We start from the raw sequence: 13,909 nt of genomic DNA, 5'->3' as shown, positions 1-13,909 counted from the left end.
TTGCATACATTATCCATCCCCCTTGCGCTCCGTTTGGTTGAGAAAAAAGGTATCTGATAGTCGAGGCATTGGGCTATAGCGTTCTCCGCGGTTTCTAGCCTAATAGGTCACAAAAGCTCTTAGTGAGTTTACATTTATTTAAAAAGATAATTACCACTAAAAACTGCCTTATCGATACATTTTTAATTGCAAATAAGCTCGACTTAAATTTTCTTTACAATATAAACTTATTATGTAAACATTTATCCTTAAGTACAAAGATAATGTAAAATTATTTTCATTTAGGATAAAATCAGATTCTGGGCTTAAAACAAAGTTTCTTTTTTTTTAATAAAGTATTATAGCATTTAGGAAGATTAATTCCGGTTATCCGTTTTTAATTTCACTGATACTGATAAAAAATCAGTGTATTAAATTACTACTTTTTCCAAATGTAAAGAACATTGTAGCATTTTTATGTGTATACTTATATGATTAATCATACGTTATTGGCATATTGTTAATTTTTATCGGAAGACATTTATGCATTGCATTAGTATTATTACTGTACAATAAATAATGTGAGCGAACAAGTTCTATATTTTTAAATAAATGTTATGGTTTCTTATTAATATACAATGACATCATATATGCTTAAAAGTTATATTTATTATTACTGGTTATGACATGTTAAATTTTTTTATTTCAAGATGTGTCCATAGCTATAAGTTTATGATATTAGGAAAATAATTTTTTAGTAAAGAGCACAACAGTAGCGTCCTTAAGACTTTTGAGTTCCGCTTATTTATAAAAGTGTAATTCCTAAAGGTTTTATGATATATGTTTTTGTTTTACACATGAAGAAAAAATTTGTACAGTTTTAGTATAACCACAAACCTTTCAGTTGGGTTCGTTCGTTAGGAAGCCAGCAATACAAAATTATAGTTTTGGTTTTTCTAACTACAAAATGGCAAATTTGAAATTTTTTTTATAATACTCTAAAACAAATGTTAAAAACTGTGTAAATTGTTGGCATACCACAAAATTATTGAAGAATACCAATAACAGTGTTGCAAACGGTTTATGAAATTGGTTTTCAGGGTCCTCGCATTGATTTCAAAGCCTATCACTCACACGATGCCCTTGATTAAATATTAATTTTAATCAAGTTGGGTGCTTGAGATATCAACCAATCATTTATTTTTGGCATTGTGCAATATTGCGTTGTGCAATAATACCAATTGATTACAAAACCGTCAAAATGTTTCACAGATGGGACCTTCGCTATTCAGTGAAAAAAGCTCTTGCAAGTTTTTATGCGAATAAGCAACCCCCATTCTAACGCCCGAAATTATGGTTCCACAGCCACAAATGTAAAAATGCTATATAATGTATTGCTTTGGCTAACACCTATCAATTGGCATAATAAAATGTTGCCCGAAATGTTGTTTATTTCATCAGGGTCCCCACTATAACGCTTACAAACGTCCATAAAGCTAAAACCAGCCAAGTGCCTACATTGTGGAAGCTTATGAAAAGAATTAAAAGTGATTTTGTTTTGATTATTAAAATCCATTTACATGCCAAAAATTGTTTAAATCGGACCATTCATTAAAAGATTAAATATAGCGAATGGTAGAAGACTTCAGCGCCAAGTAAAAGATCGATGCGACGAGATTCATCACGATGTAGATCAAGATGGCCCGGCAATATCTGAGCCGGTACCAAGGGATTCCAGTGCTCCACACAATACAGCTTCAAGGCTTGGTGGACAAGGCGTCTGCCCTTGTCCACCAAGCCTTGAAGCTGTATTGCGTTGGATTTCTCCACTGATTGGAGTTTAAATAATGCATATATGGTTTCTAGAAAGATAAGTGTTGAATTATCAAATTTCTCAGTAAGTCGCTGCAAAGCCTTGGGATAGTTTTCGTCGGTTATTAAAAACACCTTGATTGCGTGTAATTCTGGGCCCACTAAGCTGTGCAGCAAATATTTGAACTTTTCTAGATTGGACATGGTTACCTCACGAGCGAAAATTTGTGTGAACGAGCTGATGAAATTTTTGTACTCTGCAAATTTTCCGTCGAACGTTGGCAAGGTAAGTCAGGGCAACTTCGACAACGACAGAGCAATCGAACTGGATTGGGCCAGCGAAAACGGTGAGTGTGGTGGTCTGGCGCTGTTTTGTTCCTCACCTAGCTGATCATTGATGGCGACTTTGATCTCAACAGAACTGTCCTCCGATTCTCCACGACCGCTGTCGTTGGAATTCAACGTCTCAATCTCAGATTGGATTGCCATTGCTTGCGTGCAGTAAGACTATAGAATTCCTAGCCGGCATCGCAGTTCGGCGTTGAAAAGTCCGGTGTCTTCGCCAGCGCTTCTTGTTACAAAGGTTTTTAATGCGAGTTATATTCCTTTTAATGTTGGTCCGTTGGCGTTTACATTGCTCAATAGTTGACATCGTAGGTATTACTTAAAGCAATGATAAACGGCGATCAATTTGCGAAGTGCGGCGAGCAGCGATCCCGGTGCGAAATGTGTGCGAATGCGATTAATGTAGAAGCCAACCGAAGTTTCAGCAGCGACGAGAGCGAGAGCGAACTGAAGATTAGCAACAGCGGCGACGACAGGCGAGCATCAAAGGAATGGGGTAACTGTAATACAGTAGCGCCGATGCTCGGATGCTCTTGTGAAGAGCTTTGCGATGCGACGAGAGTAGAGCTTACTGCGTTCACAGCCTCGGCGAGACGACGAAACAAAGAAATGAGAAAATGAGCGTCTACAGAGGCCGTAATTATTCACGACGTTAAATTAGGAATTGTTCAATTGTTCATAACATTTAAATTTGCTAGCACCGCCCCACGCTGGTCGCCAAAGTGAACGGTGAATTAAAGAGCGTTTTCTATAATTATATCTCATTTTAATCAAAGTATGGGGGTGCAGGAAATTTAAAGTATATACTGATCGAACAACCGAAACTCAAGACCAAGACGACTTTTCTCTCTCAAATTCATTTCCGAACGCTCGTTAAGCCGAGCAGAGCGGAGAGAGTTATTAGAGGGCTTACAGCTATACATATGTAGACATTAGGGTTATACAGTATTTTGTTAATAATCCGATCCAACAGTATTGTTAGGAATATAACAGAATCGGGCCTGAAATTAGAATTTCAGTATTGACTATCGTAACCGTCCATGTTGTTCCCTTAGGCATTGTCATGAAACTTTTTTTTTACGGAATATCGGAAATATTGTTAAAACTATTTAAACAAATAAAAAGGAATTAATTAGAAACACTTACTTTTTAAATAAAGCAAATTTTATTTTACCATTTATTTTGGCCAAATATGGCTTGTTAGGTTCGTGTCGAGGTTAACTAGTAGCTATTAAAAGCGGTTGCGGAGGTTTTTTCGGCGGTTTGAAATGTATTTTGTATGAGTTGTTATACCCGTTACTCGTAGAGTAAAAGGGTATACTAGATTCGTCGGAAAGTATGTAACAGGCAGAAGGAAGCGATTCCGATCCCATAAAGTATATATATTCTTGATCAGGATCACTAGCCGAGTCGATCTAGCCATGTCCGTCTGTCCGTCTGTCCGGATGAACGCTGAGATCTCGGAAACTATGAGAGCTAGGCTATTGAGATTTGGCGAACAGATTCCTGAGCTTCTTACGTAGCGCACGTTTGTTTCAGTAGACTGCCACGCCCACTCTAACGCCCACAAACCGCCCAAAACTGTAACTCCTACAGTTTTGATGCTAGATAGAAAATTTTAAATGAAATGTGTTGTTCTCATCAATACCTATCGATTGACTTAAAAAAAAAGGTTGCCACGCCCACTTAAACGCCCACAAACCGCGAAAACCTGTGACGCCCACAATTTGCATGCTAGATAAAAAATTTTAACTGAAATGTATTGGTGTCGTCAATACCTATCGATTGATCCAAAAATAAATTTTCCACGCCCACTCTAACGCCCATAACGCTTAAATCTGTCTACCGCCGGTAGGTGGCGCATTTTAATCTCGCTTTGCTGCTTGCATATCTCCATTTCCCTTTGAGTAACGGGTATCTGATAGTCGAGGTACTCGACTATAGCGTTCTTCCTTGTTTTTAATTGCAAGCGTATACTCATCCCATAATCAGTGTATTTGGTATTCCACGGAACCCTCCCGTTTTATTGCAGTTTGAGGGGGTATACTATTTACGGTATCGGAGGTCATCGTCGTTTTTTGCCTTTTTCAGTCGAGTAGTGGGAATATACGGGAGGAGGCAGAATTTGAAATTCCAAATTCCGTCCAAGCCGCCGCTCCCGTATGTTCCCACTACTCGACTGAAAAAGGCAAAAAACGACGATGACCTCCGATACCGTAAATAGTATACCCCCTCACTAAAAAAAAAAAAAAAAAATTTGGTATCATTTGAAAGCATTTTTCAAGCCCTTTCCAATTATATAATTTTCTCTGTTCTAAAATAAAATCAGCACATTTTGAACAAAACTCACAAAATTAAAATTTCACACCTTCGCGCACATGCAGTCATGAGCAAGGACTCGAGGGTAGGGTGTGAGATTCGAGTTCGTGGGTACGCACGTTCATTTTCTCCTGCTCATTCTCAGAAGATAACGAGGGGTCACAATATTTGAAATGCAATAAAACGGGAGGGTTCCGTGGAATACCAAACGCACTGATTATGGGATGAGTATACGCTTGCAATTAAAAACAAGGAAGAACGCTATAGTCGAGTACCTCGACTATCAGATACCCGTTACTCAGATAACAAACTTTAAAATAAGTTAGCCACGCACTTTGTTCTCTCTCCCTTGCTCTCATTTCTCGGCTCTGCTTTTGTTTCAGCCAGCGCCAAGAATGAGAAAGCAACACATAAAATAGACAAAAAACATATATATTTATGTATGCTTGCTAAACATACACAATTGTAAGGCACATTCTGTATTTCAAAATATTTGGTTGAATAGCTTTGTTTGAAAGAATTCTATTTGCCGCGGATATTAGATTGCAATTTTTTACGTCCACACACATGCATAAATACATATGTATGTATGTATGTCGTTTTCTGGCTCTAGTGTCAAGGCTTGTCCTAACTACTTTGGTTTGAGAGCATTGGACTGAAAACGGAATAGTTTTTTTGGGACAATCTATAGGTATTTATTAAGCTAATTCATATTCTTTGAAAGAGATAAATAAAGATGTACAGATCTTTAAAGGTTTTTGCCCGTCAATGGGACAAATGGATAAAGGGTTCATTATTCAATAGAATAAGTTAGCCGCGCACTTTGCTCTCTCTGAGCGCCGGCAGGGCTTTTTTCTTTGCCGCTAAGTTCGGCCGGCAACTATTTACATACACACACATACACGCGTAAAAACATTTCGCATTGTCTGGCTCTGCGCTGCGCTGCGTAAGAAGCTCAGGAATCTGTACGCCAAATCTCAATAGCCTAGCTCTCATAGTTTCCGAGATCTCAGCGTTCATCCGGACAGACGGACAGACGGACATGGCTAGATCGACTCGGCTAGTGATCCTGATCAAGAATATGTATACTTTATGGGGTCTGAAACGCTTCCTTCTGCCGGTTACACACTTTCCGACGAATCTAGTATACCCTTTTACTCTACGAGTAACGGGTATAACAAGCATTGCCTTGTATACTTGGACGATATAATTGTTTTCTCTACGTCCCTTGACGTTTTTGAAAAACTTAAGAACGCTAATCTAAAACAAGGAAGAACGCTATAGTCGAGTACCTTGACTATGAGATACCCGTAACTCAGCTAAATAGAGATATGCAAGTAGCAAAGCGAGATTAAAATGCGCCACCTACCGGCGGTATACAGATTTAAGCGTTATGGGCGTTAGAGTGGGCGTGGCAAATTTTTTTTTTGACCAATCGATAGGTATTGACGAGACCAATACATTTCAGTTAAAATTTGTTATCTAGCATAAAAATTGTGGGCGTCACAGGATTTCGCGCTTTGTGGGCGTTAGAGTGGGCGTGGCATATTCGCGTGACAAACTTGCGCTGCGTATAAGGCTACGGAATCTAAATCTGAAATCCCAATCTCTATCTTTGATAGTTTCCGAGATATCCACGTTCATATTTACGATTTTTTGAAGTTTGTGGGCGGTTTATGGGCGTTAGGGTGGGCGTGGCAAACTTTTTTTTGGGTCAATCGATAGGTATTGATGAGAACATTACAGTTCAGTTAAAATTTGTATTCTAGCATTAAAACTGTAGGAGCCACAGTTTTGGGCGGTTTGTGGGCGTTAGAGTGGGCGTGGCACTCTACTGAAACAAACTTGCGCTGCGTAAGAAGCTCAGGAAGCTCAATAGCCTAGCTCCCATAGTTTCCAAGATCTCAGCGTTCATCCGGATAGACAGACGGACAGACGGATAGACGGACATGGCTAGATCGACTCGGCTAGTGATCCTGATCAAGAATATATATACTTTATGGGGTCGGAAACGCTTCCTTCTGCCTGTTACATACTTTCCGACGAATCTAGTATACCCTTTTACTCTACGAGTAACGGGTATAACAACTCATACAAAATACATTTAAAACCGCCTAAAAAACCTCCGCAACCGCTTTTAATAGCTACTCTTAGCTTAAGGCTTAGGAAATTCGAATGGTTGCATCGCGACATCTTATGCCAATGCTGGCCCGACCTTAACTGACCATTTATTCGTATCTTGCTTACACAGAGATTGCCTTTCCATAACCTATGTCGAAGTTGTACACCTTCGATATTTACCTACATCCAGACCCCTCCTACACCACGTTCACCCCCGGTAACTTGTTATCAATCCTTGTGTTCGTTTTCCTTCTAATAACCATTCTACTGGGGTATTGGGTTGCTCCTTATGTTCGAGAACCAATCGGATTGGTTCTAGGAGTACAACATGCCTGTATGCACTCCCTGTAGATGTCAACCTGGTAAGTGAACATTCTAGACTATAAAAATGACACCACTCAAATTGCTCAGGATCAGTTCTTCAAATGCCTCAGTACTGCATACCTATGGATCTAACCGTAGAATTTATCGATTCGGAAAACGAGGTCGAGATTGACAACATGGAATTACCACCCACGCAAGATTCTGATCTTGAAATAATCGAAAACTCGGATCTGGACCTTGTGCATGTTTCCGAAGTAGAAGATTCGGTTGATCGCCTTCTACAAGGCGTATTTCCACCGGCTGCATCGTCGACCCAAAATAGGGACCCAGGATTGGAGTCTCTTGAGCCAGTTTCCATTGGGGACTACAACGCAGGCTTTTTTGGAATCCCTTATCACACACGAAGAAGGTGAAGATGTATTTCATTGTGCACAGGAATTTCAATTGGACGACGACCTATCCAGGCCAGAAGATGATGTTTTACCTAACGACGACCACATCTTTGAAGAACTTATGGGACCTCAACCGCCACCGACTAACGATTATTTAACTTTGCTGGATGATGGAGATGACGACGCATTACTAGATGTTTTATTTGATTTAGATTCTTAACTTTTTAATTATAAATACACGATGCATAAAGAAAAATAAAGTAAAAACTATTTTAAAATTGTGGGCTTATAATTGTTTTTCATTTATTGGACAATTTTTCTTTGCCTTACAAATACTGTTTAGCTCTGCGTTTTGAACCAATAGACGATGCATATTAAAGTCGTGTCGCAACCAAATTTTCCGTACTTTAGGACAGAAATTACAATAATAAAAGGAGGATTTAGATTTCTGATAGGCGCAGTTGTGTAAAGGATTTTGTTTCTGAACACAACTCGCAATGATACTTCACCATTTCGATGTTTTTAAAAATAAACCGACTTTTCTATCTTATATAGCATTTGAGGGAAAATTCTTATGTTATATATACTACCTTTATTTTAACGCTATTGAAAGATTTATATAAATATAAAAAAAGATAGACATACTGATATGTATTTCTGACTTTATTCTCAAGTATTACATAGTTTGAATAAGTATTTTGGTACATATAATGAAGACATATTGTTATCTCATTTACTCCACATGAATTGATAGAAATATATCATTTTTGACAAGTATAAAAGACCATGTAATTTCGGCTTAAAGAATTAGTATAAAACAGTTAGGTACTAGTGCACAACGAATCCAATCTTACGCTGATCAAAAATGGTATGCATATAAATTAAAAGTAAATACTTTATCACCTAATTTTGTTGAATTTGATAGGACTTCTTAGAGACCTTAAATGACGTGAAGCCTGTGATTGGCTACACAAAAATTGAAAATCTATGTATTGGATTTGCGTATAAGATCACTGGATGTTAGCTGAAAAAGACACCATATGGAACTAAAATAGCTCTGTATTTAACTGATAAGGACGATAAAGATGTTTGGATATTTCTACCTAAAGGTTATGTGAACAAATTTTCTACAAAGACACCATTTAGGATTCCATTATAAACTTTGTCCCTGGAGCGACGATGATGCCTCATCTGGACAGGCACATGTCAGTGTCATATGCTGCCTGCACTAAAAGAGGAAGCCCTTAGTCTATTGATTAAATATTATAAGTTAAACAAACGTATTGCTCCAAAACCATAAATACAATAAAACGAATTAATTTTACTTAAATATATATATTTTTTATTTTTTAAAATGGTTTTTAAACATTTTTATTATTAATTTATCATTAAATGAATAGTCGTTTTCCTTGAATTTTCTTAAAAAACAATTTAGAGTTTTCTTTTTACTTTAAAAAAGACCGTACAGCATACAATAATGTCCGCAAGTGTTAGAAAAGTATCCCTGTAGTTGTTGCTTATTAAAAAAAAATTTATAAGCGTTAGATTTTAAAAATTTTTTTAACTCTTTTTTCTGAGGATATTGACCATATGAATCGAAAAATTCTGCTGACCTACGACTATCAAAATAAAATGCAATCCAATGAGTTCCAGGTTGATCTGAAGTGTCGGTACTCTCAATTATTAGTGCGGGATACTTTAAAATAGTTTTTGGTAACCTATCCGAAGGAAAAACTCCTTTAAAAATAGATTTTGTCTTTGAATGCTTAGAAAGAAAATGTTCAATTAGTGAAGTACTCATTTTAAAAGAGCGTACGAATACTTACTTGCTTGGTATACTGTGAATACGATTCAATGATTGATATTGATAAGCATATCAATCATTGAATCGTATTCACAGTATACCAAGCAAGTAACTGCTTCAGCAAGTGGTTCCGAAAATCTTCCTTCGATTCTTATAGTACCTTGAGAGATTAAATTTGAACATATAGTTGAATTTGATTGATCAGCAGTTAAGTCAAAGGCTAATATAAAACTGTTTGAATCAAACATTTCCTTGGTAATTTGTAGTCCACGATCGTAATGTTTAATTCCACATGATCTAAAAAGCATATTATAACCTCTTGAGCTTTGAACCTTTTCAGCGTTCGAGTAATCGAACTCCAGAGCCTGGGAAGGAACTTGAACTCCATTAACCAATAGGTTAAAGCGTTGAATTTTAAAATGTTAAAATTGAAATGGGTCTAAGGCTCGGTTTCCTGAGTATGAGCGGTTTTTAACCATACAAAAGGCCAGAAAATTTGGTATTTGACCAATAACTGCGTTGTCTATCGACAGTGTATTGTTGCCCAGATATATTGTAAATGATTTGACTTCAACCTTGCTGAATGGGTACAGAGCATTTTTTGTTTGTAAAACATGATGGTGAGCCAATAAAATGCTTGGGTTAACTGTTATGTGGTTCATGAAAAGTTGTGCTTCAAGTATCTTTAAATTTGATTCAGTACCAGTTTCCATTAAATAAAACGCTGTTTTTTCAATATTAAAATTTACTCTTAAATCAACATTGTTAACAAGCAGTTTGGTTTGATTGAAAATATCTCCATGAACTTTTCCGAATAACTCAACATTGTTACTATTTTGAAACATATTTTTAAGGGTTTCATTCGAGTCCGGATAAATATATTTCCCTGCTGTTATTCTTCCAAAATTGGGAAAATAACCTTGGGAGGCCAAGTGACTTTCAGAGGCGTCACTCCCATAGTTTAAAATTGTTTGCAAATACGCTCTATAGTGATAATTATTATCACTTTGTGATACCAGTATATTATTTAAATAAACTGACGAACTTCTAAATATTGAATGTAGAATATTGTTTACAACACCAACAGCATTTCCTTCAATGCTGTTGTTATCATTTTTTTTAAGTTGCACAACAAGTCGTAAATAAACACTTGATAAATCTCGATACGTTTCTCCATTTCCCAAGCAAACAAATTCGATTGAAGGGGCGCCGTCCAAAGAAGCAATTGGATTGTATGAGACTTCTTCCGTTCTTAGAATAGAACTTTGCGTGGGGTGTGCCGCAAACAAATCTAATTCACTTTTCATACATTCGATATGCGTACTCATTTTGCTTTAGAAAAAATATCTTTAATATTTAATTTTCTTGTTGATTATTTTTTTTTATGTTGCGATTGGGTATGTTTACGTTGTCGTTTAGATGTATAATGAAGTCGTTTTTTCCTATTACATAGCCTTTTATTTCTTTTTCCACTTCCCCTTTGAAAACGGGTAATTTTATCAATTGCTTTATTTGAAAGATTTTGTAAAGCAATTTTACTTTGTTCTTGAATTATATTTCTTAAAGGCTTTCTCCCAAATTCATTGATTTCAGCCTTACCAGTCTCAGCAGCCTGATTTTTTATAGCAGTTATGCCCGAAAGAAAAAGTGGTTTTATGTAATTAAAAAGACCGCTAAAAAAATTTCCGATTCCTCGTCCTTGTTGCACTATATGCGGAGATATGTAAAGACTTCCGATGTTGCTTAAGCCCCCACCACACTGATTTACATAATAATCCTGATAAGATTTCACCATGATGACTATTTTGGTTCTAAATAAATAATATTTGGGTATGCATTATTTATAGTCCTGACCTTCTCCTTCTTCTAAAGTGAAGAGTAACGAAAATCGGAACAGCTGAAGTTTCAAATGGTACCTTATATCCATTGGAATCAGTAATTAGTATTGAGATTTCATTTGGTTACCATATGTCCAAAGGGTAATATTCAATATTTTTAAATTGAATATTTTTTTCCTTTCCATTATAATGCATTACACGAAGACATCGCGGTCTTTTACTACCTACTGACCTTGGTTTTATTATGTCAGTGTAAATAAAAATCAATCCATTTTCAGGAATATTCGTTTGAACGGATACATTTTTATACCTAAATGTTCCAGCATTTACAAGACTAACAAACTCGGTTTCTTCAACGACATTTTTATCTTGGTTAGGTGTATATTTAATGTAATTATTCAAATATATGTCTGAAATACCGACTTCCCAATCATCGTTCATGTCTTCTGGAATGTTAACAATGTTTGTAAATGCACACTTTACGTTGTCAGGAAACACATTCATTGAATCATTACTTAACAATGTGATAAAAATCTCATTTAAATAACCCATATTTGATTTTTATAGAAGTTAATGATACGAAATCCAATTTAATTTATTTTTACCAGTTTGTACTGGATTTTTTGTTCTAACCGATCGCATTAACCTTTCACGTCCTGTTACATATTTAAAATTTTGATAAGGTAAAGTTTCCGTTTTCAATTTTTGTAGTTTTGCTTTGAATTTGCGTTGTCGTTCATTAAGCTTCACTTTGAGCACTGGTTTCTCTAATCCTATTTTCTTTTTATCTGTTTCACTATCTAAAAAAGAGGTATCACTCACTTTTCGTTTATCTGATACAACATTTTGTTTTTTATTTGAACTAAAATCCTCATTATCACTTTCAGGTGGTAAATCGGGAAACTCAAATTTTTCCGGACGTGAGTGATCGTACTTTGATGTTGATTTTGATGTGCTGGGTTTTATATCAATCCAATCAGTGGTTTGGGATTCAATTGTTTTGGTTGTAATAGGATTCGCTTTTTGTTCATTTTGAAAATTCCATGATTTATTACGTTTTTTATTTTGATAGTAACTTAATTCTTGACGAATTTTGATCCATTTATCGAAATCACTTATTTTGTTATTATTTAATATTGGTAAAAATTTTATATTTATTAATTCATTTCCTCTATCATTGTTTATCAATTTCTGATAGCTGTTAGGATGCATTAAAATTACTTTGCTTAAATTATGTTTATTGTTAATCATTTTTTAATAGTTTTCCAAAAATTCCAGAAAGCAATGAAGTTATTAGAATCGGTAGAAATCCCCCTTTTTGAATAAGGACTTTTCTCTTAGAGTTTAATGTACGCTTTGGGCACGAAAGGTAGCGCAATGCATTTTTATACTTTTTTAGAGCATTAAGATGGGATTTAGTAACTTTATGGTTTCCCTGTAATGTGTTCAATACAATCTCTACTATTGTTTTTACCAGGTCACTATTACTATTGCTTATAATTGCCTTACCTATTCTCTAGTCGGCACATACAATAAATGTTTGTTCGCTTTCAAGCGATTTAGGCTCTTTTTGTAAACCATTTTCATTTGAATAGCACACAGAATATTCTGAATTAAAAATGTCAGATCTAAATCTTAAGAGATCGTTAATGCCCTGAGTGAGATCAATAAGTAAATATCCGTGAGGTTGCTCCGTTACTTCTTTATATATTCTAAATAGCTCTGTGGGGTTTTCTCGGTAAATTTGTCTTGCTAAACATTGAAATTGAAGCTTATCACGAGGATTTTTGAAAGCAACAATGTATTTGGTATTTAGTGAAATATCTCTGGTGTGCGAAGATTTATGAAATATGTTTTGAGTTACCACTATTACTGATAAATTCCTATGGTGTGATCCTTTTCTAAACAGCTCACACACATTTTTATTAAAGGCTCCCATCATCAAGTCATCCAATATTAAAAGAATTGGTTCATTCGTTTCATTTTCAACTGTTTCAGGGACTCCTTTAAAATATTCAATCTTATCGAAATTGGGCTTGGCACTCTCCTCTGCATAACACCAAATAATTCGATCTATTGAAATATTAAAAAGATCATTCTTTTTGGTGATTAGATTTTCCAAAAAGGTTGTTTTTCCCGATCCTGAGGGTCCACAAATAAGCATTGTAAAAGGATGTATAAATTGTGTAAGCATTTTTTTTATTAAAAAAATTTATTTTATTCGGAATGAATTTTAATATATTATATTATTACTAATTGCTTATATTGTATAATGTTTTTAAGTTATACTGGGTTTTATTAATATTCTCTTGATCGCGTTCCTTGGAGAAGTTCTTCTCGAAATGAGTATCAGATCCGCAATAATTACAATAAATAAGTTGCGTGTATCCATTTTTACGGGGATCATTTCCAAAAAATCTCTTAAAAGAATCCATAATAAGAGACAACCTGATAGGACCATGAATTTCGTTTTACTAAATTTTAAACACATGTGTCACCATTACTATATATTTCATAATTGGTGTTTTCTAAGAATACAAACAGCTTAAATAAATTATTTAATGAACATCGAAGTGGAAGTTTTTTCTTGTGTATTCTACAATTCGTAAAAAAATTGGGTAGTTGAGTTAAACTTCTTCCAATATCTATATCGATAATGTTTGTTGATAAATACTTGATTAAAAAATTCTTTTTAATTTCACCACGAACAAGAACTGTGTGATACTTATTGAGTGGTGTGAGTATTTCTTCAAGACTTGTGTATGGAATATCTCTAGCTGACCAATCCAATCCGTTTACGTTCTGCTGGTTAAGGTGCTGCTGCTTAAGAGCTCCATTATCCAGTTCTTTTATGTTATATGGCGGTCTGAAATGGATAAAGTTAGGTATAACAGTTCCAGCAGGCATAAACGCCAGCTCCTAAACGAAAACTTGTTTGTTGTTACCAAGTAAATATTGAAAATCTACTATAATGC

General features: G+C 35.4%; 1 long non-coding RNA gene across 1 annotated transcript; it reads right to left on the bottom strand.

Moving 5' to 3' along the window:
- Positions 1–1,366: 1,366 nt before the first annotated feature.
- On the bottom strand, positions 1,367–3,008 carry LOC139354195 (uncharacterized). The gene is made up of 2 exons (XR_011605300.1): positions 2,002–3,008; positions 1,367–1,841 (listed from the first exon to the last, which is right to left on the bottom strand). It is a non-coding gene; the product is annotated as an uncharacterized lncRNA (long non-coding RNA).
- Positions 3,009–13,909: the final 10,901 nt, after the last annotated feature.

This window comes from Drosophila suzukii (genome assembly GCF_043229965.1).
Source record: "Drosophila suzukii chromosome 2 unlocalized genomic scaffold, CBGP_Dsuzu_IsoJpt1.0 scf_2c, whole genome shotgun sequence".
Lineage (NCBI taxonomy): Eukaryota > Metazoa > Arthropoda > Insecta > Diptera > Drosophilidae > Drosophila > Drosophila suzukii.
This window is presented reverse-complemented; position numbering and strand designations above follow the sequence as displayed.